The sequence below is a fragment of the Sorex araneus genome, chromosome 6 (genome assembly GCF_027595985.1).
Source record: "Sorex araneus isolate mSorAra2 chromosome 6, mSorAra2.pri, whole genome shotgun sequence".
Lineage (NCBI taxonomy): Eukaryota > Metazoa > Chordata > Mammalia > Eulipotyphla > Soricidae > Sorex > Sorex araneus.
This window is the reverse complement of record NC_073307.1, coordinates 145,933,579-145,960,348: the sequence shown is the minus strand read 5'-3', so window position 1 is coordinate 145,960,348 and position 26,770 is coordinate 145,933,579. Positions and strand designations below refer to the sequence as shown.

The 26,770-nt window shown below is 55.8% G+C and overlaps 1 protein-coding gene across 1 annotated transcript in view; it reads right to left on the bottom strand.

Annotated features, from left to right (window-relative positions):
• TSPAN18 (tetraspanin 18) overlaps positions 1 to 26,770 on the bottom strand; it is a 158,006-nt gene that overhangs the window by 114,539 nt on the left and 16,697 nt on the right. The window contains exon 2 of the mRNA XM_055142307.1: positions 7,539 to 7,615. The gene's annotated coding sequence lies outside the window, so the exon portion shown is untranslated. The remainder of the gene's footprint in view (positions 1 to 7,538; positions 7,616 to 26,770) is intronic.

The window sequence follows — 26,770 nt, the reverse complement described above, 5'->3', positions numbered from 1 at the left end:
GGGTGGGGGTGACGGGAGGGATGCTGGGACCATTGGTGGTGGAGAATGGGCACTGGTGGAGGGATGGGTACTTGACCATTGTATGCCTGAAACGCAAGCATGAAGGTTTGTAAGTCTGTAACTGTACCTCACGGTGATTCACTAATGAAAATTTTTTAAAAAATCAGTTGAATAGTATGAAACTAAATCTCAAGGACAGTAGAAACTAGGGCCAGGAGGACTGGCCCACAGATGGAAGCTTGTTGTGATTCAGGTGGAGGGGTCGAAGTTAGGACAGAGAAGGGACCACTATGGCAATGATAGTTGGAAAGAGTCACTCTAGACAAGAACTGAGTACCGAAAGGAAGTAAATGGATATACATAAGGTTTCAGTATCTACTGCAGGAGAGAGAAAGAGAGAGAGGAAGAGAGGGAGGGAGGGAGAGAGGGAGAGAAGAGAGAGCGAGAGAGAGGAAGAGAGGGAGGGAGGGAGAGAGGGAGAGAAGAGATAGAGAGGAGAGAGAGAGAGAGAGAGAGAGAGAGAGAGAGAGAGAGAGAGAGAGAGAGGTGTCTGCCATAGAGGCAGGCTGGGGGTGGTATCGGGAAGGAAGGACACTGGGGACAGTGGTGGTGGGAAATGTACACTGGTGAAAGGACAGTGTTGGACCACAGTATGACTGGGACTTAATTCAATTCTAACAACTTTTTGTAATTGTGTATTTCATGATAATTCAATAAAGATAATTTTTTTAAAAAAAATCAGTCGAAGTCATTCACAACAAGGGTGAGAGAGGGAAGGCCACACCAGGCCATGACGAGATGCCAGGGGAGCACTGGACAGAGCCCAAGGGCCATCTGAGACCAAACGGTAGGAATAAAGGGGAATTTCCTCAACTTGACCAGCAACCCTGACCAAGTGAACTTGGTATACTTGCTTTGTTGCCGTGTTGGGACTCTCGCTGGCTGGTGGTGCTGGGAGCCTCTCTGGCTTAGACTTTGGAGTCTGAGGATTGCTCCCAGATGTTTGCCGCCAGATGTGCTTAGGGGACCACGCAATACTGGGGACTAAACCAGGGTCCCTGCACACAAAGTATAAGCTCTGGTCCTCTGAGCCCTGCACCCAGCCCTGAACATCGTCAAAGCTGATGAGAAGGCCCCCTTGGCACTGCCCCTCCGACATTCCACTGGAGTCCTAATTCATGCAACAAGACCTAGGTTTCAACCGAAGACATAGGTTGTTGTTATTAATATTATTATTATTATTTTGGTTTGGGGGCCATTACCTGGTGGTGCTCAGGGTTCGTACCTGGCTCTGCACTCAGGGGTCACTCCTGTCAGGGTTCAGGGGACCTAGTGCAGCACCAGGAGACCTGCTTGTCTATCTCTCGGGACCCAGGTTTTTCATTTTTTTAACATATTGGGAAGGAAAAAAATATTTGAACTTGCATATGAATACCCGATTGTTTATATCAAAATCAGAAACAACTGACAAAAAGAAACACCCTCATGGAACTAGTAACCATTTATAACACAGTAAAGTTTTCACTGTATCACTGTCATCTCATTGCTCATCGATTTGCCCGAGCGGGCACCAGTAACGTCTCCATTGTGAGACTTGTTACTGTTTTTTTTTTGGCATATCCAATACACCACAGGTAGCCTGCCGGGCTCTGCCGTGCGGGTGGGATACTCTTGGTAGCTTGCCGGGATCTCCGAGAGGGGCGGAGGAATTGAACCTGGGTCGGCTGCATGCAAGGCGAATGCCCTACCTGCTGCACTATCACTGCAGTCCAGTAAAGTTTTATATATATATATACATACATGTATATATACACATATATACATATACATATATACACAGATTAATATACAAGTTGATCTCTTCTGTATATATAAAGAATGAATTTAAGGAATCTGACATTAAAAACAATTCCAGAAGTGGTCAGGATGATAGTCCAACAGGTAGGGCACTTGCCTTGCATGCAGCTAACCCGGGTTTTATCTCCAGCATCCCAGATGGCCAGGAGTAACTCCTGAGCTCAGAGTCACGGTGAGCCCTGGACACAGCCGGGTGTGGATACAAAAACAGGACAGTGTGAGCTGGAGAGAGTGCAGGGCTAAGACACGGCTCTGCATGCAGTGCTCCCCATCGAATCACTAGTACAGCATATGGTTCCCCCAACCACCACCAGGGGGGGACTCCTTGGCCCAGGGCTGGGACTAGCCCCTGAGCATTGTCAACTGTGGCCCAAAGGTCATACTCTCAAAACATGTGCTTACATTATTACCCTGGGGCCAGAGAGACCGTCCAGGGGTTATGGCATTTATTTGCTGTGCAATTTACCGACGTGGTTTGATCCCAGGCACCAAGTTATGATCTTCCGAGCACTCCGGGGATGATCTGTGAGCACAGAGCCTGAGGGCGTGCAGGGCGTGCCACCAAATACACCCCTTCAGCCAAGTGTTGGCAAAAGGACAGAGAGATCAATGCAAGAGAAAAGAGAACACAGAAGTAGGCACCCCCCTCCCCGCCCCAAGGGAGGGAACCCATTCTGGATGGGCAAGCAGAGACGCTGAGGTCGTCAGAAGAAGTAACAGTTTCAGTACAAAGCTGGGCAACTGGACACCAGGTGCAAAAACATAAATAAATAAACCTTCACTGAAATCTGACGTCCTTTCCCTGCAGCAACTCAAAACGCATCACGAGATCTTGATACAAAAATGCAAAACTACGAAACGGAAGAACAACACGGGAGAAGGCTCTTAGATGGCTCCGGGCAACGGCATCTTAGATCAAAACCGAAGACACAATCTACGAGAGAGAAAGTTGATAGGCTGCACTTCATTAGAATTGTAAAACCCTGCTTTGGGGCTGGCTCTCCAGTGCGGCAGGCTGGGGGGGTGGCGCTCTGGTGCACTCCCCGGCCCCCATTCTCTGCGACCCTCCGGGAGCCATCCCAGGAGCAGAGCCTGAGCACCACTGGGCATAGCCCTCCCCCCCACCCCAGTAAAATAAAATAAAATAAAGTTCTGCTCCATTAAAGACTCCATTGAAAGAATGAGATGGCTGCTGAGCAGGATTTAAAAAAAAAAATGTGCAAGCCGTATAAAGGACGGCGATCCAAAATGCATCGATCACTCGTGCGAATCCAACCTACGGCAGTGAGCCATCTGATTGAAAGACGGCAAAGGGCCTGAAGAGACACATCATGGGAGACACACAGATGGAAAGCAGTGTGTGGGGTCATGGGCCACACCACACATCATCGGGGAGCTGCAGGTGAAAGCCACGAGGAGACACCGTCACACACCTACCGGGACGGCTACGTTCCAAAGCACTGACGCCGTGAGATGCTAGCCGGCCGTCTGTGGAGCCACGGGAACTCTCGTTCGGGGCTGGTGGGGGCACAGCATGGGGGGCTCTTTAGAAGACACCTTGGCAGCTTCCCCCCGAAACTAAACAGGCGCTTAGCAAACATTTCAGTAAGCGTGCCCCTTGGTGTTTGCGCAAATAAGTGACATGTTTCTGTCCGCGCAGAAACCCCCACCCAGAAGCAGTTCATAGCCGCCTTATTCATCGTGGCCCCAATGTCAAGGCAACCAAGGTGTACTCTGACAAGTGAGCGGATAAACTGCAGTTTATCCCCACACAGTGACATATTATACAGCTGGAGCGATAGCACAGCTGTTGGGCCTTTGCCTTTCACGCGGCCGACCCAAGTTCGATTCCTCCGCCCCTCTCGGAGAGCCCAGCAAGCTATTGAGAGTATCGAGCCCGTGCGGCAGAGCCTGGAAAGCTACCTGTGAGTATTGGATATGCCAAAAACAGTAACAATAAGTCTCTCAATGAGAGATGTTACTGGTGCCCTCTCGAACAAATCGATGAGCAATGGGATGACAGTGACAGTGAATTATTCAGCACCAAACAGAAAAGAGTTTAGTAGCATTGTGCCTTCACTGGAGTTCCGGGCTCACGAGGCGCTGAGGAGGTTCCCCCATGCAAAACATGTGGGCCAGACCTTTGAGCCCTGGGTGTCTTGCCCACATCCACCCCTCCGTGCTGTTGGCAGACGGTGGCCCTGAAGGTGGCGGGGGGCCTGCCCTGCTCCCTCTCTCTGGGGGTTTGCAAGCTCTCCCTCGGCCATGCCTTGATTCACTGCGTGGATACGGCAGCAGAAAATGATGCACAAGTGTCCTACCTCTGCTCATTTGGTTGCACAATAGGAAACGCAATGATTTGAGCCTTCGCTCCCTGAGGAGGATGAAGACTTCTCCTCTCTCCTCTGAGTCAGGGAGGCGTCTCGCCCACCAACTGAATAGTCTGTGTGTGTGTGTGGCTGCCTTGCACCCCACCGCTGTCCCCAAATCAGAAGTCACCAAGGGAACAACAGCAGCGCCATTCACTCCGTCTCCTCTAGGGAAGGTGATGGGGCCAGGGATGCGACTCCTTTGGCAAGTGGGAAGCAGCTTGTCAGAGGAAGCAAAGGCTCATTTGGTAGCTGGAAGAGGATCTCAAAGTCCCACAGGGGAGGTGGCAGGAGGCGGGGGGGGGGGGGATGGTAGGGGGGGGGGGCGGGCAGGGGAGAGGTTGGTCCATGTCTAGAAAGTTCCGGCAAATGCGGGCCTGACAAGCAGGAAACGGCAGGAGAGAGAACCCATCCCCCGTCCCCTCACACATGGATGACCCCGGCCACGGAAGCAGAGGCAGGAGAGGGGGCGGGCCCTGAGGGCATCCTCGGCCCCATCCTGGCGCGAGTTCTCCGCCGGACATGCAGGAGGGTGGGGTCTCGGTGCTCCCCACCAGGACAGACGCCCCTTTCTGGAATGCTGGCTCCTTCCCAGGCAGCAGGCCGCTGGCATTCACCCGACAGGGCACTGGGTCTTGCCCACACAGCCCACACAGGCAATCAGGACAGAAATGGGGGGGGAGGGGAAGCCAAGCATAGCCACGGCCTCTTCCTCCAGGCTGGCCGCCTGCCCTCCATCCCAGGCCTTGACCAGGCTTGGTGAGAAGATGGTCCTTTCTGGCCCGTTCTTTTTACTTTAAATTTTCTTTTCATAAAGTTGTTCACAGTCATTGCTGACATTCAATATTTCCACACCAATCCCACCACCATTAGCTTGACGTCTCCCACCACCCGTCACGCCTGCCCCGCAGGCAGATGCTCGATAATTTATTTTGTGTTGCTTGTTGTGAACAGTATATAAGATGTCTGTAAGGGTCTAGCTCACACAAAAGAAAAAAAAATATACGAGCTATCACGTGGCCACTTTTGCAGCCGCGCACTCCCGGGATTCTAAAAAATGTAAGTAACTGGGGCCTGGAGCAATCTCTGCAGTGAGCTGCTCGGTTCCGAGGTTCATTTGTGAGCCTCTGGATCATGGCCGTTAAACAGCACCTGGAGGCAGTTCGTGGGCCCGTTCTTATTCACCCTCCACAACTCAACAACTCATGCCCCTTCTCTTGCCTCTCAGCCCTGCTCTGAGACACCCCCCCCTCCACCTGCTGGGCGGGACCGTCACCCACTCAGGCCAGTGACCTTTGCTCAGTGTTCTCTTCCTGCAGCCAGGACGGCAGGGCCAGGGACACCACGTCCCAGAGAGACTGTCCCCACCTTCTCATTGGCGAGACAGAAGGGCTCCTTCCCCCTGAGGACATGCATCATTGTTGTCCATGCGCTGTTGGTTTTTTTTTTCTTTCTAAACTATTGATTGATAGTCTGTGGTTTACAATACTATTAATAATGGTTTCTCATGCACAAAGGTCCAACATCACACCCGTCACCAGTGTACCCACCTCCCTCTCCCTGGGACCCTACATCCCGACAACACCTTCCAATGGGGGTGTCTTATCTCCACATACTCTCAGGAAAGGGCCCTTCACACCTCGGGGAGCCGAAAGTGTGGCAACAGACAGCTGACACAGTGCAGGGCCCTCAAAACCTTATTTTAGACCACGAACCCCGAGAGAGGTATGTGTCTCCAGGGAAACCCCCTCTGTTTGCTGACAAACACCGCCCCTCTGACATCCCAAGAGGCAGAACCTCGTCACAGAGGTCACCTTGGCGGGGAGGGGGTGGCACAGGGTCCCTGAGGGTCGTCACTGCCCACTGCATACAGGAATCCACTGGCCACATCCCCCGCCTTTGCCCTGCAGGGTCATGCTATAAAATCTGCCCATTTTAAAGATGAGAAAGCAAAGACTGGGAGTGATGGAGTCCCTCCCTGGCTGCCTCTTGGTCTAACAGCACCTGAAGGGCTGAGCCCGGGCAGTTTCGGGCTGGCTCCCACTACCCACCTGGTTCCCAGGGCAGGGTCCTCTCTGCACCTGCTCCAGGCTCAGACTCCTGGCTAATAAGAGGGGTAAGGGCACCCCTGCCCTGGGAAGGGGAAGACACAGCACCCCTGCGGGTGCCTGGCAGAGACACCCTGGGAGATTAGCCTGTCCACCTCTATCCCTGCCCCGTGCTTTCTCCTCAGGAAGAAAATCAGCTGAGGGGGCAGCCTCTGGGCTACACCACGAGCTTAGAAGGGGAAGGGAGGGGGTGGGGCGGCTGGGTGGGGAGGCAGAGCAGGAAGTGGGGCAAGACGGGTGGGCTTTAGGACCCAGACATCTGCTTGCGGGGGTGCTCACACAGACCCGGGCACAAACACCCTCCTCTGCCTCCCACTCGGACCTTTGGCAGTTTTATCTCAGGGGAACCTCAGACCCCCACCCGGGGAAAATAATCTCTGCCACTAGGGGCAAGAAATGACCCTGGAGGCCTGGGAAGGCGGATCAAGGGGGACGAAGTCGGCCGGAAGACGGCCAGTGCACACGTGACCACCCACCATGGGCACTGGAGTGTGCCCACCCGTCTCACTGGATGCCGAGCCCTGTACAAACATCTCCAGGCGAGGGAGGGGTGCGGAGTGAAGACGGGACGCCTCTGTCTCTCCTGCACCCCCACCCCAGCCCAGCAGAAGCTGAGAGCTTGGCGTTTTCACACCCAGACGGTGTGGTCTGGACAGAGGGGGAACGGGAGCCCAGTCCCGCTTTAAAAAAAAAAAAAGTACTGCATCACAGTGAGATACAGTTACAAGGTTACTCATCCTTGGGTTTCAGTCATACAATGTTGCAACATCCTCCCCTCCCACCTCCCCAGTGTACATTTCCCACCACCAATGTCCCCAGGCTCCCTCCCTTCGCCCCCTGACCCCCAAACCCTGCCTCCATGGCAGACACTTTCCCTCTCTGCTTTCAGCACCCAGTTCTTGCCCAGAGTGATTGTCTCCACTGTCATTGCTAGAGCCGGCCCTTCTCTGTCCTAACACCCTCCCCACCCCACTGTGGCGGGCCTCCGCCCACGGCCAGTCCTCCCGGCCCTGGTTTCTAACGTCTTTGGTATTAGTCTCATACTATTTTGTTTATATCCCACAAATCAGTGTATGTCTGTGCCTCTCCCTCGGACTCATTTTACTCAGCATGATGCTCTCCATGTCCATCCATGTATAATCCAATTTGAAATTTATGAGCAACAATGGAATACATTGAGAGGGGCTCTGTTGCCAGATCCTACCTCTTTCTTTCAACTGGAGTCTGCTCCTTCCAGGGGGACAAAGCTCCAGCACCTTCTGGGCAGTCTCAGGATTTGCTCTGAGAGAGAGAGAGAGAGAGAGAGAGAGAGAGAGAGAGAGAGAGAGAGAGAGAGAGAGATGAGAGATGTTATTAAAAGGCCAGGGCCAGGGCGAGCTAAGAGCTGGGCCCTGAGTTCAATTCCTGACTTCCCAGGCACCCCCCACAAGCACCCCCAGGTATGGCCCTGAGCACTCTGAGCACTCTGAGCACTGCAGAGGTGACCCCACACGGTCTCCAGCATTGCTGAGTCAAGTCCCACAGCAAGTCCCCAAGGTCCCATCATGAGACGGTGCAGAGGGGGCCTGCGGGTCTGTGGAGCCTGGGCACGTGGGAAGGCAGAGGGCAGTGAGGTCAGGTCCACTTCCCAGATGCCAGTGTGGAGCAGCCTGCACAGAAGCTGGCTGCAGCTTCCTGCCGGTAGATGGAAATAGGGCTGGGTTGGGGGAGCCCCAGATGGATCTGGTGACCTCCTCCCCAGGCACTGTCCACCCACATCACCCCAGGCCAATCGTGGGCAGGCTGTGATGTGGGGAATTCATGATGTGCACATGCACAAACAGATCTACCTAGATACCTGTCCATGTACACACACACATGCACATGCACACACATATGTGCGCGCACATGTGCACTCATGCACACGTGCACATGAACACATGTGCCCACACATATACGCACACACATATGTGCCCACACACATGCGTTCGTGTGCAGGTATCTCCTGCCTTTTGCAAGTTCATGTTGCACCACTTTGCTTTTACGAAAGACTCTCATACCACTTTTCCCTCCTCAAAAGAAAGCAAGGGGTTGGAGCTATAACACAACAGGTCAGGCGTTTGCTGTGCATATATCCGACCTAGGTTCAATCCCTGGCACCCCAAACCGTTCCCTGAGCCGAGTAGGACTGATTCCTGAGCACAGAGTCAGAAGTGAGCCCTGAGCACTGCTGGGTGTGGCTCCCAAAACAACAACAACAAGGAAATCCAAGAGCATCTCTGCTTTTGAGACAAAAGTCAAAAAAGCAGAACAGGGGCTGGAGCCATACATAGCACAGCGGGTAGGGTGTTTTCCTTGCACGCAGCCGACCCCGGGTTCGATTTCTAGCATCTCATATGGTCCCCCGAGCACCGCCAGGAGTAATTCCTGAGTGCAGAGCCAGGAGTAACCCCTGAGCATCGCCGGGTGTGACCCAAAAAGAAAAAAAAAAAAGCAGAACAACCTGCTGTGCTGGCATTGCTGCTGGGAGTGGCCGGGAGTCGAGCACGGGAAGCTGCTTCCAGGAGCTGCCTCACCAGCCTGTGTGTTCACATGTGACCTGCTGCTACGCTCTTCAAGTGCTCTCTTAGTTCATGGTGTTATTCGGTATCATTTGCCAGGTTTGTTGGGTGTTTTCTCCAAAATTTCCATCGAAATTAAAGGTGATTGCTTCTTCACTTGTCCTCTCAGTGTACAACAGATTTCTTGGGAAAGTTCTACTTTCAAATTGCGGGGGAGGGTGGGGGGTGTGTGTGGTGATGTGGGACTTGCTTCCACACACACAGACATAAATACATATAAATGTATACAGCCCACGTATATACAGTGTGCATGTATCACAGATATATACACAAGCACATAATAATAGACACGTGTGCAATTTTCTCTTTGTCTTCTACTTTTTGGAGATGGTCAGGGGGAGGTGGTCAGGGCACCTCCTGCAGTGCTCAAGGTTTATTCCTGGCTCTGTGCTCAGGAATCACTCCTTGAGGGACTCAGGGCAACCCTATGTGGTGCCGGGGACCAAACCCAGGTCAGCTACGTGCAAGGCAAGTGCCCTCCCTGCTGCTCTATCCCGCTGGCCCCATGTACAAGTCTCACATTTAACTGCAATGAAGCCCTTCCTTGCCTGCATTTATCAGATACAACCACTATACTGAGAAAACCTGGACATCGAAGAGGGTGTGTTGTGTGTGTGTGTGTGTGTGTGTGTGTGTGTGTATGGAAGGGGGTGGTATGCAGGTGGCATGACCCTTCATATAATGGGGATCTGACCATCTGCCTTCACTGCTACCTGGCCCAGAGAGGTGGTCCCCTCTCCCAAGAGTCTAAGAGTGGCCACACTCCCCACGTCTGTCCTCGGCTATGCAGTGTCCTCTGCAGTCACAGTCATCCCAGACATCCCAGACACCCTCACCCAGGACACGGGGGGGATTCCCATCTCGCCCTGTGGTCACCCCGTATCTACTGCATGCCCCGTGGCTATGTGGGGATGTCCATGCAGGGCCCAGCCTGAGTGCCTGCGAGTGGTCAGCTGGAGTGGCCAGCATGGCCCAGTCCACGTTCAAACTCCTTCTTGAGCACTGGGTCCACAACACCCCAGAGAGCAGCGTGGACCGCAGCGCAGACCCAGGCCGAGGGTTCAGCGCAGAGGATGGCTCTGCCCCGCAGACATGGTGTTCAGATGCTTGCTTTGCTCGTCGTCGACCTGGGTTCGATCCCCGGCACTGCATAAGCTCCCCAAGAACCTCTAGGGGGGGGATCCCCGAGTGCAGAGCCAGGAGGAAGCCCTGACATGACCACGTGTGACCCTAAACCCCAAGGTCCCCTCCTGCTCCCCCCACCCCCCCTCCAAGAATGACTTTTCCAGGCCCTTCCCATGGTCCCATGCCTCAGTGCCCTCCTGAGCCACAGGAGTTGCTTTCTGGGCTCCGGCCCACAGCCACAGAACCCCTCCCCGGCCCCCCACCCCCGCTCCAGCCCACCTGAGCCGGGAGTCGCATTTACCAGCTCCAAGCTGATAATGAGCTTTCGTGAGCTCTGGGGACCGGCAAGGAACACGTATTAATGTCAAGCCTGTCTGGGGGAGCGTCACACATTAAAGAAATTAAAGGCCGCTGGCTCGCCGGGAAGCGTCTTCGGGCTGCCCGTGAGAGCTGAGAGGCAGGGCCCGCTGACAACCAAATTACTTCCCAGGTCTTGCCGCCCCGGAGCCCCAGAGCCCGGGGGCTGGCTCCTGTCTGGACTCGGTGGAACGCTGCCTTCCCGCGGCCCCGGAGATTCATTTATTCCCCCGTCTGCAGGCGCAGCCCCAGACGGCACCCGCCCTCCTTCCCACTTCAGCACATCTGCGTGGCGGGAGAGACACCAGCTGGGTGTGGAATGCTCCCCCTCCCCAGAGACCTCATTCCAGCAGCCCCACCTCCCTCCCAAGCAGACGGAGGTCACTGCAGATGGGACACACCGAGGCCGGCTCCCTCCAACACCCCCCTCCCCGCCCCACACACAGAGTTTGGAGCCAAATGAGAAGGTGCCCGGTGCTGGGTGACAGGAAATGGTACTGATGACAGCGTGGGAGGTGCTGGCCTTGCACGCAGCTGGCCCAGGTTGGGTGCCCAGCATCCTGCAGGGTTTCCCAGGTCCCGCCAGGAGTGATGATCCCCATGCACAGAGCCAGGAGTGACCTCTGACACCGCCAATAAATCCTGTTGCTCATCGATTTGTTCGAGTGGGCACCAGTAACGTCTCTCATGGAGAGACTTATTGTTACTGTTTTTGGCATATCCAATACGCACGGGTAGCTTGCCAGGCTCTGCCGAGCGGGCTCCATACTCTCGGTAGCTTGCCGGGCTCTCCGAGAGGGGCGGAGGAATCGAACTCGGGTCAGCCCCGTGAAAGGCGAATGCCCAACCACTGTGCTATCACTCCAGCCCATGCCAATAAATAAATAAATAGATAGATAGATAGATAGATAGATAGATAGATAAATAAAGCGGAGGATGGAGTAATAGTACAGTGGATACGGAGCTCACCTTGCATGTGGGCTGACCCGGGTTTGATTCCCCAGCAACATTATGCCCCCCTCCCCCCGCCAGCACCCCCAGGAGTGATCTCTGAGCACTGCCAGGTGTGACCAAAAAAAAATAAAAAGCCTGGCCTGGGAGTCTGGGCTGTACCCTTTGGGCACAGACTTGTTCAGGTTCTGCATCCCTGATGCCGCCCCTCCCTCCGACCCAGGCTTGAAGTGAGTCCAGACTACCAGGCCAAACCACCACAGCATGTCCTCAAAGAGCAGTGCTCAGACCAACATCATTCTCTTCTAAGAACCACGTAAAGAAAGCATGAGAGGAGAGCGTGCGGGAAGCAGCTTCCATCAGCCATCCTGGCACGTGAAGTCAACACGTAAGTGAAGTCATGCTGGGTGGCCTTGAACCCGGGACCTTCCTCTTCCTGGTCTCAACTCCCAGGCTGACAACACAGAGAACTCAGGAGATGGCATGAAGATAAAAGATAAGAAGAGCACTGGGTTGGGGCCAGAGAGATAGCCCAATGGGCAGTGCAGGCTTGGCACGCCGGAGGTCCGGGCTCCATCTCCAGCATGGAAGGGTCCCCTGAGCCGGCCAGGACCCAAGCACCCCTTGGCCAAACAAAGAGGAACGTGCAAGGGGACTGGGGCCATAGTACAGCAGGGAGGGCACTTGCCCGACATGCAGATGACCCGGGTTGGATCCAGCACCACATCTGGTCTGCCAAACCCTCCAGGGAGATCCCTGACAGCAGAACCAGGGAAAAGCCCTGTGCATGGCCAGTGTGGGCCCCCAAGCCCAAGAAAGAGAAATGAGTACCAAAGACCCAAGATCCAAAAGGGGGTTAGAGCACCAACCCTACAAAGAATCTGTCTATCACATCAGAAAATGCAGTTCCTGGGAGTCGGCTGATGATCAAGCTGTTAACACAGATTTGTTGTGATACATTACGTACACACATACATAAAAATAAATAGAGATACGTATGTATGAATATATAGCAAAATTCAGCATTGTCTATGTACATAATGTCATATTTTTACAATAAGCAGGAGAAAAAGACAATACTATTCAGGAAATCCTGAGAGAACACATTTACATATTTACTGAATAAAAGTCCGCCTGCAAGCAGAGCCCCAGAGTTCAGACCCGTCCTGTTCAAGAGTCAATGTCTACGGGACTCAACCGTCCATAGCCCCTTTCCGCCAGACTCCGTGGATCACAACTGCATCATTGTCATCGTCTTATTAACCAAGAACAGGAAGCACCGCCAGTCAGTTAATCGTGCCTCGATTTTACACACGCGTCCTGGTTTCAGAGGCCGTCGGAGGTGAAAGCTAAGAAGGGGGGGCATCGTAGAACCTGAGAAATGCAGCACGTGATGGACACACCTCGGGGAGGCCAGGTTATCTGTTTGGCAGGGTCCAAACTAAGATCCTCCTCCCAAATCTGCGTTTGTGAGGGAAAAACCGTGGACAAGGAGGCCCCCTGGGTTTCCTGGAGGAAGATGAGGTGAGGGAACGCCGTAGCTGCCCTCGTGTAATGCCCCACACTGTTGCTGATCATGAAAATTGGACACACACGCGCACGCACACACACACACACACACACACATATGCAGCAGCACTCACACCCAGAATTCGCAGCCCGATGACTTCTCACAGAGCACTCCAGCCTAGCTGAGGCCCCAGCTCACCCCCAAAATCTCCTCAATCATTCCTGACCTCCCTCCCACCTGGGCCTCACTCGCAAGCCCGCCTCTGCTCCCTCCAACCCGCCCGCCAGCCCCTTCAGGGCCAGACTGAGCCGAGACATGTATGTAGACTTCTGTGTCTCCCTCCTGCAGGAGGGCTGCCCTGCTGGCCTCCCTTTGCCCATACCATGGACCTTGCCTAGTCGGATTCGCAGTTGCCTTTCTAGAACCTTCTCTGGGCCCTCCTATCATGCATAGCACCCAGAGTCAAGCCAACTCACCCTGGACACGCACCTCAGCAGCAGGCTCAGTCCACCTTCGGTGATATTCACTCAAAAAAGGCTCCCCTCCTTTTCTAACTCAGACCTGCACCTCTCTCCCAAACGACTCCCCCCCCCCAAAAAAAAACCCGCCTGATGAACTACTCACTGCTCTTTCTTCCCAACCTCCCTTCAGTCTTGCCTCCGAGAAGGCCTCCCAGGGCCCTGACAGGCGTGATGAATCACTGCTTTCTCGGCTCTTTCACAGCGGTGTGTACAGGTAGTAAAGCATCAACACCGTTTCATTTCAGTTCATGCAGTTTTTCTCATTCCCCAAACTAAGAGTTCCTTGCGGCGGGGGTCCCCGTGGCCTCGTTTATTGACTGACTTGGTATGTTATTATTAGTTAGCTGGAGAGCTGCGAGCGTAGATGGATGGGCAGATGGATGACGGAATGCAATAAAAATAAGCTGAATGGCAGAAAGGAGGAACTAGGTTATAGTTGACTGCAGAGATGGATGAACAATTACAGAATGAAAAGAGGGTTGATGGGGGGAATGCAGCTGGGATGGATGCAGGCCTGCAGAAATGAATGGACAGACGATGGAAGGAAAACTGTTGAGCAGGTGGATAATTGAGAAGGTGAGTAAAAAAATGGATGGATAATTGAGCGGATGGATGGATGCATGAAAGTTTGGATGTATTAACAGAAGAATGGATGGATAAATGGATGGATGCATGCATGCACGCATGAAAATTTGGATTTTTTAACAGAAGAATGGATGGATAAATGGATGGATGGATGCATGCATGCATGCATGTGTGAACATCTGGATGCATTAATGGAAGAATAGATATATGAACAGATGGAAGGGTGGGTGAGTGGCTGAATGAATAGATAAATGGTCAGAAGAGCAGATGAATGGATGAATGGGTATGATGCATGGGGATATAGATGATTAGATGTATAGGTGAGTGGTTGGATGCATGAATGGAAGGACAGAAGTACAAAAAGATGAATAACTGCAAGAATGGATGGACACAGGGACGGAACAGACAGACGGGAGGTGAATGGCCTGTGAGGCAGAACTAGATTAGTGGAGAGAAAGGAGGGAATGAATGATTCTCGGTGACATCTATCATTTCCTGGGACTCTGAGAAGCCACACATCCTCTTCCAGCTCTGAATGGTGCCTTGCTTTAGTTCTCCAGAATTTGCAGCGCCAAGCAAAGACCACTCAGTCAAACTCTGTCAGGCCTAAGCCACTCTGTCCCACCACTTCATCCAGCTGTGAATCTGCAGGACAAGGAAGCAGGAAGGAGGCGTCAGAGATACGTCTAGCCTAGACCTGATCAGGGTGGGGGATGGCACCACAAGGAGACCCAAGCTTCCCCGAGCCTTGGGAAATCAAATGGGTCCTTCCCAGGGTGCTCAGCACAAAATAAACACTCAATAAACAGAGGCAGCAAGAATTACTGAAACTAGGGTGGCGGAGTGATAGTTCAGCAGGAAGGGCATTTGCCTTTCACGTGGGTTGGATCCCCAGCATCCCATATGGTCCCCAAGCACCACCGGGAGTAATCCCTGAGCACTGCATGGTGTGACCCAAAAAGCCAAAAAGAAAAGAAAGAAAAAGAGAAAAAAATAATTACTACTTCTGTGAAAAGGGTGATGGCCATAATTGGTATTATAGTTTTGGGCCCCCTCCCTTCACTCCCCCCCCCCCCCCGTCTAAACAACAATGGATTCTATAGCCTACTTACACAGCAACACTTAATTCGAAAGGTCTGGACTTGAAGAATGAGCCTTCCCTGAGGACGCGGAAGAATGTCGCTTTAGAGTTTCTTGGCACCCTCTAATTCCAAATCAACTAGATTTGGAGAAAAGGGTAAGTCAGATTTGGATTAAAGGAATTGCTGGGAAGACTTCCTGGACGAGGCAGCCAAGAAGGTGGGAGGGAAGTGATGGGCTCCGTGGTTCTTCCCTCATTGGAGAGCTCCTGTTAAACAACCTCTCCCGCTCCCCCCACCTCTCCCTCCACTCTCACCACCTAGGCTTCCCGGCTCCTGGGGGGGGGGGGGGGGAGAGCCAGCCTGAGCGCTGTGACCACAAGGATTCTTGGTCTGATGCCCCAGGAAGGAAGGGGTGGTGTCCACTACGAGGCCCTGGAGGCCAGCTCAGCCTCAGTCCCCACACCGATGCCAGACCCCAGGAGCCAGGCGGGGGCCCCGCCAGCCAGATGCCCGGGATACTCGGCTTCTCCAGGGAAGCTCTGCAGTTTCTGGCTCCACGCGCCAGGCCTGGGCTTCTTCATTTAGCTTTGAGTTCAGTGAGCAACCTTAGAGGGTGGTGTGGGGCTGAGAGAGGCTGCTGTGTCCCCCACCCCCGGGCAGCCCTTTTTCTGTTTCTGTTTGGGGACCACACCCAGAGGTGCTGAGAGTTATTCCAGACCCTGTGCTGGAGGAAACGGGGATGGGTGGGGGGAGGGGAACACACAGGGCAGGTCACTCCCTGCTATGACTGCAGGACCCTGAGGACCCAGCACCAGCCCCCCCCTTTTTATTTTTTTTGCTTTTTAGGTCACACCCGGTGATGCACAGGGGTCACTCCTAGCTCTGCACTCAGGAATTACCCCTGGCGGTGCTCAGGGGACCATATGGGATGCCGGGAATCGAACCCGGGTCAGCCGCGTGCAAGACAAACGTCCTACCTGTTGTACTATCACTCCAGCCCCAACCACCAGCCTCCTTTTTGATCTTTCTCTCTCCATCCAGGAAGTACAGCTTCCTCTCTGGCCCGAATCTTACCCACCCGGGTCTCCCTACACTAGGGAAGTGCTCTGGGTACCAGCATCCTACCACCAAACTGCTCCAAAATGAGCCATTATCCAGGACTGTCCACCGTCCTCCAGGGACAGAGTGGGGACCATGACATTCCCAGGGGAAACAGATTTCTTTTTCCTCTGGGGAGTGGGGCAATACCTTACACCCAGCGGACACAACCTACGGAACACAACCTATGCCCAGTGGGCGCAGGACACTCGGCGGCTGGGTGACTGGGGGAGCCAGAGGGAGGAGGTTCATCTACCCACCCCAGAAATGAGCGCCGGCAGCTGTTTGTTCTCAGTGTAACTCTTCTTCCCAACCTCTCCCGGGCTCAGCACCGCCCAGAAGGCCCGCGGCTTGCAGTCGTCACCTACCAGCTTAGGGTCTCTGACATCCGCATCTGCGGGAGATGTGGACACTGGGTGGGCCGGAAGCCCACTCCTGGGCACAGGAGAGGCCTTGTATATGTGTCACTTGGGTACTTCCTCTGACTGGTTCCCGCTAGGGGAACTAGCTCACCCCAGGCACTCTCTGATTGGCTCCCACTATGGGCTTCACTTCTGATTGGCTCCCAGTATGAGAACCACGCCCTGATTGGCTCCCTCTAAAAAAAAGTACCTCACTTTGATTGGCTCCCTTTGATTCTGCCAGAGGCGCGCATTCTCCTACCTGGGGATCAGACTGCCACCCTCATCTAATAAGAGAAAAGGAGGCCACAGCGTGTGTGTGTGTGTGTGTGTGTGTGTGTGTGTGTGAGAGAGAGAGAGAGAGAGAGAGAGAGAGAGAGAGAGAGAGAGAGAGAGAGAGAGTGATCTGTGCACGGTTCCTGGAGAAAGGAAACTGACTCTGCACATCAGCTGCAGAGCCAGGAGATGCTCCCTCTAAACGAGCACCTGAAAGCCCAGTGGCTTATGGAACCAGTACTGAAGGTGGGCGTGGCCTGACCCGCCGTGTCATTTCCCAGAACTAACCCCTGCAAGACTGGAGCCCCAGTTAGAATAGAAAAGGGACCTCAGTTAGAATAGAGAAGGGACTACTAAGATTACTATAACAATGATAGTTGGAAATGATCGCTCGGGACAGGAACTGCGTGCTGAAAGTGTGTAAAGGGATATACATGATAACCTTTCAGTACCTGTATTGCAAACCAAAATGCCCAGAAAAGGAGAGAGAGAGAGAGAGAGAGAGAGAGAGACAGAGACAGAGACAGAGACAGAGACAGAGAGACAGAGAGAGAGATATGCATTCGGGGGTTAGGGGGGTTGGTGGGAGGGTGGGAGGGAGACTGGGAACATTGGAGATGGGAAATGTACACTGGTGGAGGGATGAGTGTTGGAACAGTGTATGACTGAAACCCAGTATCTCATGGTGATTAAAAAAAAAAAAAAAAGGAGCCCTGTAACTTCCCCACCCAGCGGCCAGCCCTCCTGACTAGCAAAGGAATCAAGGCTCAGAGGGGTCACCCCACATGTGTACAGTCACAGGAGCTAAGCCAGACTGACGAGAACCAGAATCCAGGATTCTGTGTGCACCCAAGTCGTCGGGGCCCCAAAAGCCTCGCCCAGTCTATCTGGGGTCCATGTGGCCCTCCCAGAGCCCCCGGGCCCTCAGTCTCAGGGTGGAACTGGGGTCTCTGGTCTTCAGGCGGTTGGAACAAAGACCCCCGAGGTTGCAGTGTGGACCCATGTGCTCCCCAGTGAGGTACCGGGTGCCGGTGCTGATCCAGTCTCCACTCCTTGCCTCAGACCTTGAACTCCACAGGGACATGACGCCACGCAGCTCACGAAAGGCCCAGGATAGATATTCTGCCTCTGAAAACCGCACTGTAGCACCGCAGCATTGTAATCCGTGTGTTCATCTAGCGGGCACCAGTAACGTCTCCATTGTTGTTACTGTTTTGGGCATATCGAATACGCCACAGGGAGCTTGCCAGGCTCTGCCGTATGGGCGGGATACTCTCGGTAGCGTGCCGGGCTTTCTGAAGGGACAAAGGAATCGAACCCAGGTCAGCTGCATGCAAGGCAACCGCCCTACCCACTGTGCTATTGCTTCAGTCCTCTGAAAACAGCAGACTTAGAAAATCACAGAACACAAATAAGGAGAGACAGTTCCAAACCGGCCACCCTGCAGTTAGCAAGGCCCCTGAGAGCTGCGAAATCAGGAGCTGAGGAACAGGACCAAGCCCAGGACCCACCGGGGTCTTCCTCCTGCCACGTTGGGCTACAAATCCCAACTTTCTAGCCCCGGAGCTGTGGTGCAGTCTGGGAGCCTTTCCCCGGCACCGCCCCCAACAACTTCCCTGCACCCCACCCCCACCGGCTTCATGCAAATATATTCTAATGTCTGAGAGGGTCCGTGGGAGGGTAAGACCACAGAGCCATTAGCATTTTGATGAGTTTTCCCAAGATGTGAAACAAGAGAGCTTTAAAATTCATAGAGTGGAGATCAAGCCTCGGGAACTTTTACCCTCCATTAGAAAAGAGAGTTAGAGAAATCACAGAGCATCTCGTGAAGAGTCCTACAGAGAAGAGAGGCCAGAATTTCTGAGTGTATCTCGTTCTCCAAACACAATTAAAGGGCTGCATCAGGGCTGTGAACATGGCACTTCATGGGGGCTAAGAGCTTCTCTGAACCAACAGAAGGAGTCCGGGAGAGGAACACAGCTTCTCTCTGACAGCCTGTCATCCATAACGGACGAGGACAAGCCATTCCACATCTGTCTTGAACCAACCGTTGCTTATGAGGTATTTGGGAGGGGGGCGGGGAAGGAAGATAGTTCCACGGGATAAATATCTGATCTCCAAAAATTCAGAGAAAAGTGGGGGACACTGACAATAAAACTGGATAGGCACATGGAGCTGCCCTGGGATACCCCCCACCCACCCCCAGTGGGGGCAGGGCACCCCAATTGAGCTGCTCTGCTCACAGAGGTCTTTTCTTTTGAAAATGAATCTGATATCTGGTTCAGCCTCCTGGGAAAACGGTGTGGAGAATCCTCAAAAGAGGAAGAACACCCGCATGACCCGGTGAGTCTACTTCTCGGCAACTAACACCCAAACACTAAAAGTTAATTTGGAAGTGGAGGACCAGAGGGATGTAAGGATGATCCTTTGATGGTGGTGGGCTGTAGTAACTGGACCTCAGCACCAGAAACTCGAGCACTATTGTAACCAGCCTATCCCAACAGCAAGCTAAGACTTCTTTGGACGTGGGTGAGGGGGGTGGGGGGCAGGAGGAGGGAGGGGCACACCCAGCAATGCCCAGGGGTTACTCCTGGCTCTGAACTCAGGAATTAGTCCTGGGGGTGCTCAGGGGACTCTATGGGGATGCTGGGGATAGAACCCAGGTCGGCTGCATGCAAGGCAAGTGCCCAACCCGCTGTACGATTGCTCTGGCCAATTTAAGACCTTTTAGAGAAAACAAACATACTGGAACATTAAGTGTGGAGGTGAGGTCCATGAAACTTTTGACTGATGGGAAAGAATTCACAGACACTGCAAAGGGAAAGGAGCCGGATGTGGGGACTGAGGCGAGAGGGAGGCCGGCCTTTCTGGCAGCAGACGGGAACACTGTCCCGCTCTGGCTCGTTATCTGCGGAATTCTCAAACAGGCAGTTCCTGTGGAGGAACGGGTGAGCTTGCAGAGTGTTGGGCCTGGTCGCCAAGTCTCTTCTTACTACTGCCCGTGGGGTCACGCACCAGCTTGTTCTCCTGCCCAGCCCTCCCCGGCCTCCCTTCCCCGATGCCTGAAGTAACCAGCCTCTCTGATTCTCCTGAGACCTGGCCGGGCCGCCCTACGGGGTCCTCAGAACACATGGGACCCACCTCTGACTCCTGTGCAGTAGGCTTGACCTGTCATTTTTGGGAAAGTCTGCTTTGTCAGTACACACACACACACACACACACACACACACACACACACACACAGCACTGGGGAAACAAAACCTGGGAAGAGATGCAGTAAAACATTCCCAAAGCAGGGCTGGAGCAATAGCACAGCGGGTAGGGCGTTTGCCTTGCACACGGCCAACCCAGGTTCGACTCCCAGCATCCCAATATGGTCCCCTGAGCACCGTCAGGAGCAATTCCTGAGTGCAGAGCCAGGAGTAACCCCTAAGCATCATCAGGTGTGACCTAAAAAGAAAAAAAAAATTCCAAAGCATCACCAGTGTGTGGGTTGCCAGGGCTGGAGAGAGCAGAGGGGATGATGCGCTTGCTTTGCACACAGGTGACTGGCTTCAGCCCCGTAAGGGCACCCCGTAAGGTCTCCTGAACCCCTCCAAGAGTGGTCCCTGGGCACAGACCCAGGGGTAAGCCCTGAGCATCACAAGGTGTGCCTCCCACAAAAGAAATGACCAGTGTGCGTGTTTAGATGGTTTGCAGATATGTGACCTGAGTTGGAAGGGGGTGAGGGGGGAGTGGAAAATCAGTAAGTTTCTTTTTTTGTTGTTGCTGCTGTTTGTGTATAATTTTAAATTTTGGGGAAACACACCTGGAATTGCTCAGGGCTTACGACTGGCTCTGTCCTCGGGGATCACTCCTGGCAGGGCTTGGGGGCACCAGGGGGGGTGCCAGGGATCCAACCCGAGTGGGCCATTTGTGAGGCAAGCGCCCTACCCGCTGTACTGTCTCTCCGGCCCCAAGTATCACCATTAAGGAGGCATCCCCAGCCCTGACGGACGCCCCCGGACAGCCCATTCATGTTGCTGTTTATTGAGTCTGGGGACTGCGCAGGGCCTGTGGGTGCACTCATTGAGGTCTCCAGCCCCCTCTCCCCAGGGTGACCCCACCCCGATTTCACAGACATAGAAGTCCCAGGAGTGAGCGTCATGGCAGAGGCAGGAACAGGAGGTGATGAGATCAGAACCCCCCAGAACGCCTGCCCCCAACTCTGCTGCTCCCCCCACATGCCCAGGGGAAGAGAAGGAACAGACCAGGGTAGGGCTGCCAGGATCAGCCTCGGAGACAAGGGTGCTCCCCACCCACACCCAGAACTCAGCATCCTCGCAAGCCAAGGCTCCCAGGACCCGCATGTGTCCTGCTTTCGCAGCCTGGAACCGGGTTTTACAGCTCCAGTGACCCCTGGCCTCTGCATGCGGTGGTGGGGGTGTCTGGTTCATAAAGCAGAAGCAGCCTGGCTTCCGTCTGGGGTGCTGGAAAGGGCCCCATCTGAGGGGGGGGGGGCTGTGTGATTTTTTTTTTGGTTGGTTTGGTCTTGGTTTTGGGGCACACCCAGCGATGCACAGGGGTTACTCCTGGCTCTGCACTCAGGAATTACTCCGCCAGGGAGGACCCTATGGGATGCTGGGGATCGAACCTGGGTCGACCGCGTGCAAGGCAAAGGCCCTCCCCGCTGTGCTATCATTCCAGCCCCGGGGCTGTGTGACTTTGGGTAAGTTAGCGGGCCTCTCTGGGCCACATCACCCTGTCTTTAAGCTGGGGGCAGAGGTCCCCTTGCCATGTGCCCCAGATGCGTGCCAGGACCAGGCTGGCCTTCTCTGCTGGGGTGTTTTGAGGGCTCAGAGCTCGAGCCCAGCCTATCAACACGTCCACCACACCTCAGAGCCTGTGGAATAGGGTCTTGAGAAGGGCCGTGTGATCTAGGGAACCAGCTGGGGCTTACAGAGTGCAGCTGGGGGAGGAGCTTCATTGAAGTAGGGCCTTAGGAGCCCCTACAAGCCACCCCAATCACCATTTATTGATGGGGGACAGGGTCTGATCTATTTCCAAGGTCTCCAAACTCCGGCAGACTGGGGTGGGTTATTAGGGTAAATCACCCGGTTTCCAGAGCTTCTCAAGGAAAAGCCCCTTCGTCCCTGGTTAAGAGGAAGCCAGGAGAGAGAATAATCCAGAAGTGTCAGCCACTAGGAAGTGTCAACACTGAAAGAAGCGCCTCTCTAGGTGGTTCATTAACCACCGATGGAACACCGAAGGTCTCTGGCAGGGAGAAAGATGTGTGCCACTGACGGAACCTTCTAGCAGGCCTGCCCCCTCCTGATGCCTGGGGCCCTCCTGCCCCTTCTGGGGTCTCAAGATCATTATCACCGAAAAGTCTGCAGTTCTCAAAATGGACTTCGCAGGGCCTCCTCGGGAGACCCCCGTGCAGGAGGGACTGGGGAAGGGGCACGGCGCCACTGTGGCATGTCGTGTCGGCTCCCGTGAGACCCGCCTGCGGCACGTCCACAGCCCCCCAGCCACATGTCAAGTGTTCCTGGGCAAGACCCACCCGGGTCACTGGCGCTCCAGGGTTCGGGATGCCCAGGTGGAGACTTGGGTAAGAAATCTTCGGGCCAGAGAGATAGGGCAGTGCTGGCCTGGCACGCAGCTGACCAAGCCCCAACCCCCAGTACTGCATACGGTCCCCGGAGCACTGAGGCAGGAGTAAGCTCTAAGCACTGCTGGGTGTGGCCCAAAAAGAGAGAAAGGAAGGAAGGAAGAAAGGAAGGAAGGAAGGAAGGAAGGAAGGAAGGAAGGAAGGGAGGGAGGGAGGGAGGGAGGGAGGGGGGGAAGGGAGGGAGGGAAGGAAGGAGGAAGGAAGGATGGAGAAAAAAAGGAAGGAAGGAAGGAAGGAAGGAAGGAAGGAAGGAGGGAAGGAGGGAAGGAGGGAAGGAAGAAGAAGGAAGGAAGGAGGGAAGGAGGGAAGGAAGGAAGGAAGGAAGGAAGGAAGGAAGGAAGGAAGGAAGGAAGGAAGGAAGGAAGGAAGGAAGGAAGGAAGGAAGAAGGAGGGAAGGAAGGAAGGGAGGGAGAAATGAAGCATGGAGGGAGGGAAGGAGGGAGGGAGGAGAGAGGAGGGAGGAAGGAAGGAAGGAAGGAAGGAAGGAAGGAAGGAAGGAAGGAAGGAAGGAAAGAAGGAAGGAAGGAAGGAAGGGAGGGAGGGAGGGAGGGAGGGAGAGAGGGAGGAAGGGAGAGAGGGAGGGAGGAAGGGAGGAAGGGAGGGAGGAAGGGAGGGAGGGAGGGAGGGAGGGAGGGAGGGAGGGAGGGAGGGAGTCATACCCCAGAGCCTCTGGTGGAGGCTGTGCGGGATTTGAAGGGGGACCCTCCAGGTGAGGGGCAGGACGCCTGAGTGTTCCCATCCAGACCCACGCCCTCTCCCCTATTAGTAGTGACCACCCGGCCACTGTCCCTGCTCCCCTGGTCACTGGTGCGAGGCCCACCTGGAGGACGGGACAGGAAGGGGGCCGGCAGGTGCCGCCCTGCTCTGTCTCCCTCCTGCTCTGGCATTTTCTATTTCCTTCTGGCCTGGGGTTGGTGCCGCTTGAGAAGGAGGCGACGGTGCTCAGCCCGGGAAAGGCAGAGGCTGCGTCCCAGAGACTCGCCCGCTGCCCGAGTCTGGGAGGCCGAGGGGCACAGAGAACCTATCAGCTCAGGACAGCCTGGAGCTGGGTGCCAGCTGGGAGCCTGCCCCTGCTGGGGGGGAGGGAACTGGAAGCCCAGAGAGGCTGGGTGACTCAGCCAGGTCACACAGCTCGGGAGCGGCAGCGGAGGATGGGGGGAGACAGGACGGAGAGCGGGTGTTGCTCGCCCCCACGAGCCCACCCTTCTCTCACGGCCTTCCCTGAGGCCCAGGGCAGGCGTGCGGGCCATCTGCAGGACGAACGGGGCGTGGGACAGGAGCATGGGTGCTAGGCGAGGGGGGAGGCGAGGCGCGGGGAGGGGAGCCAGGGGCCGGGGAGAGCCCCCGCCGGTCCCCACACTCCCATAAACTGCCAGCACAGACTGTTCCCGGCGACGTCCTGCAGCCCGGAGCCCCCACCGCGGCCGCAGGGCTCCTTCTCGTAACGGGGAATAATAATAGCAGCTGCCCTCGGGTCGGTCCAGGCCGGATTTAGAGTTCCTGAGCTGCAGACAGGAGTGGGCAGGGTTAACGCCCATTTTGCGGAAAAGACCACTGAGGCCAGGAGAGGCCCAGGAGAGGCCCCTGCAACCCCCCCTCCACTTCCCGTCCACCTGATTTCTGGGCAGGGGAAGCTGGCAGGTCGCCAGCCAGGCTGCAAGGAAAGCGCCTCCTAAAAGCCCCCCAACAGTGGGCCCGGGAGGCTGGCCACTCCTAGCCCATGTCTGGTCACTCCTGGCCACTCCTGGTCCATGCCTGGTCACTCCTGGCTGCCCCTGGCTGCGCGGGCAGGACACAGAACATCAGCATGCGTGGAAGAGCCAGGAGCACAGAGGAACGTGCCTGGGTCAGCTGCCCCACAAGGCACAGCCCCCTCGCCTGGGGAGGGGAGGCCCTGCCCTTCCCTGCAAGGTGGGCCGACAGCACTGCCAGCCCCCAGGAAAGGGGTGTGGCCCCCCCAAATAAAAATAAATAGATTCTTTCTTTTCCATCACTCCATCCGTCTTTTCAAAATACACAGGTGCTGACACATGCGTGTTCGAGCCCGGATCTGCTGAGAAGGGAGACCCCGGGTGGGAGGTTTGATGCCCCCTCGTCGCGTGCTGTCAGATGGTCACAAGGCCGGCGACGGTGGACGGGATGGCCCCCGCTCTCAGACTGGCCCCCCGGCACTCAGCTGGGGCTTCCCCCACCAGGCTGCAGACACCCACAATTGATCGTCTCTCTCCGTCCTGCTGAGTCCGACTCTCTCAGCCCCCTCCTCCCTTCGGCCGCAGGGATGGCTGGGAGCTGGCGCTTGACAGCAAAAGGTTTTGCCACTGGGGACACAACCTGTCCCTCCGGACGCTCCGCGCCAGCCCCGGGGAGCCCTGACTCCTCTCTCGTGCTCATGAGAGAGAACAGACAGAAAGGGCCAGAATCGGGCCGGGCCCTACATTCTTCCACGTCCTTGACTCCGGGCCCCGGGGCCAACCCTTGAGAGGCGAGCTAGGCAGGTCCTTCCTCTCTGCCCTGGCACGTTTCTGCTTGTGTTTGTCCTGGCTTTCATAAACGGCCAACAGCCCCCCAGAGAGGGCCAGTGCCTCCTCGTCCGAGGCCACCCGGCAGGACGGTGGCGACCCCGGAGCCTCCTTCTCCCGTTCCAGTGCCGGCTTCCTCCTTCCTCCTGCTCCCTGGAGCTTCTCCCCGTCAATGAGGAGCCGCCAGCGCAGCCAGAAACTGGTGGCGACCTCCCTCGGGCTCACCCGGCCACATCTGGTTCGCGTCTTCCCGGCTCCGCAGTAAACAGGGCAGACAGCGCTGGCCGCTGGCCGGGATCTCAGCCCAGAGCCTGGCCGTGGCCAAGAGCAGGTCAGGCACCGCCCTCATGCTGGACCCTGGGCCAAAGGAAGGAGCTTCCCAATGTAGCTGAGCCGGGGTGGGGGTGGGGGCGGGGGGGGCGGGGGACGGGACCCAGGGGGGCTAAAAGCTGCCCTTGCCCAAAGCAGCAGTTACATAAAGCCAGACACGGAGTCCCGGTGTTGGGGGTTGGTGGGGAGGATCCCAGCCATGGCCCTGGGGGGGCCTCTGGTCTCAAGTTTTCTCTTTATTAACATTTGGGCAGGGGGGGGGGTGCACAGTGGGTGGAGCTGCAGGTGAAAATCAACCTATCACATTTACACCTGATAGACCCGGCAAGCTACCGAGAGTCTGGAGCCAGCTCGGCAGAGCCTGGCAAGCTACCCGTGGCGTATTGGATATGCCAAAGACAGCAACAATAAGTCTCTCAATGAGAGACGTTCCTGGTGCTCGCTTGGACAAATCGATGAGCAACGGGATGACAGTGACAGTGACAGACAGAAGATGAACCGCAGACCCCTGCTCCCTGCCCCCTGCCCTCTGCCCCTGCCCTCAGCCATGCCCTCTCCTGCCGCCTTGCCCCTTGCTCCTTGCCCCTGCCCCCTGCCCTCTGCCCCCTTGCCCCTGACCCCGCCCCCTGCGAACAGCTCACAGACAAGGTGTTCCCAGCTCCCCCTTCCCCCGCCTTTTCCTCCTGCAGGGCTCGGGGGCTCCCAGGAGGGGTAGAGAAAGCCCCCCCACTCTCCCCACCACAGCCCCCTCATCTCGCTGGCGGGAAGCAGAGGCCGGTTCCGGAAATGCCTCGGGAGTTTGGGACCCGCCCGGCTCCACCCAGAGCTGGCAGAGCCCAGAGCCAGGAAAAGGGGCGGCAGAGCTGCTCCCACGCGGGGTGTCCCACTCCGGGCACACGTCTCCCGTCCCCCCAGTCCCGGGGCGCCCGCCCCCGGCGGGGCTCCCCCCTTCCCCCTCCCGGCAGTGTTGACTCTGACCCCCTCGGCCCTGCTGGCCGGGCACAGCCCGACTCCATCCTCAGAGCCACGGTCCCCAGCAGCACCATTGGCCCCGACAGCACCGCAGAGCCAGGCCTGAGCCACCGGGGCGGGGCTGCCTGTGGCCCGGCGACAGCCTGCAGGGGCGAGCCCTGCTCCCCCAAAGAGACTCAGGGCGAGAGGCCGGGTATGGAGCCCGCCCAGCCCCCCTCCCTGCCCCCCCTGCAGCTGCCTCCTCCCGGGATCCCTGAGGGTGGCGGGGGGGCTCACCCCAGCCCTGCTTCTCCTCGCCCCCAAGACACAGCACCCCTGCCCTGACGGTGGGGGTCCACCTGACCCCCAGCAGGGTCCAGGGGGCGGCAACCACACAGCCTCCACGGCGCCGGGATTCTTGGGGGCGAGTGTATCTACGGGTGACCTGCCTCCTTCCTGACGGGGCGGAAACGACAGAGA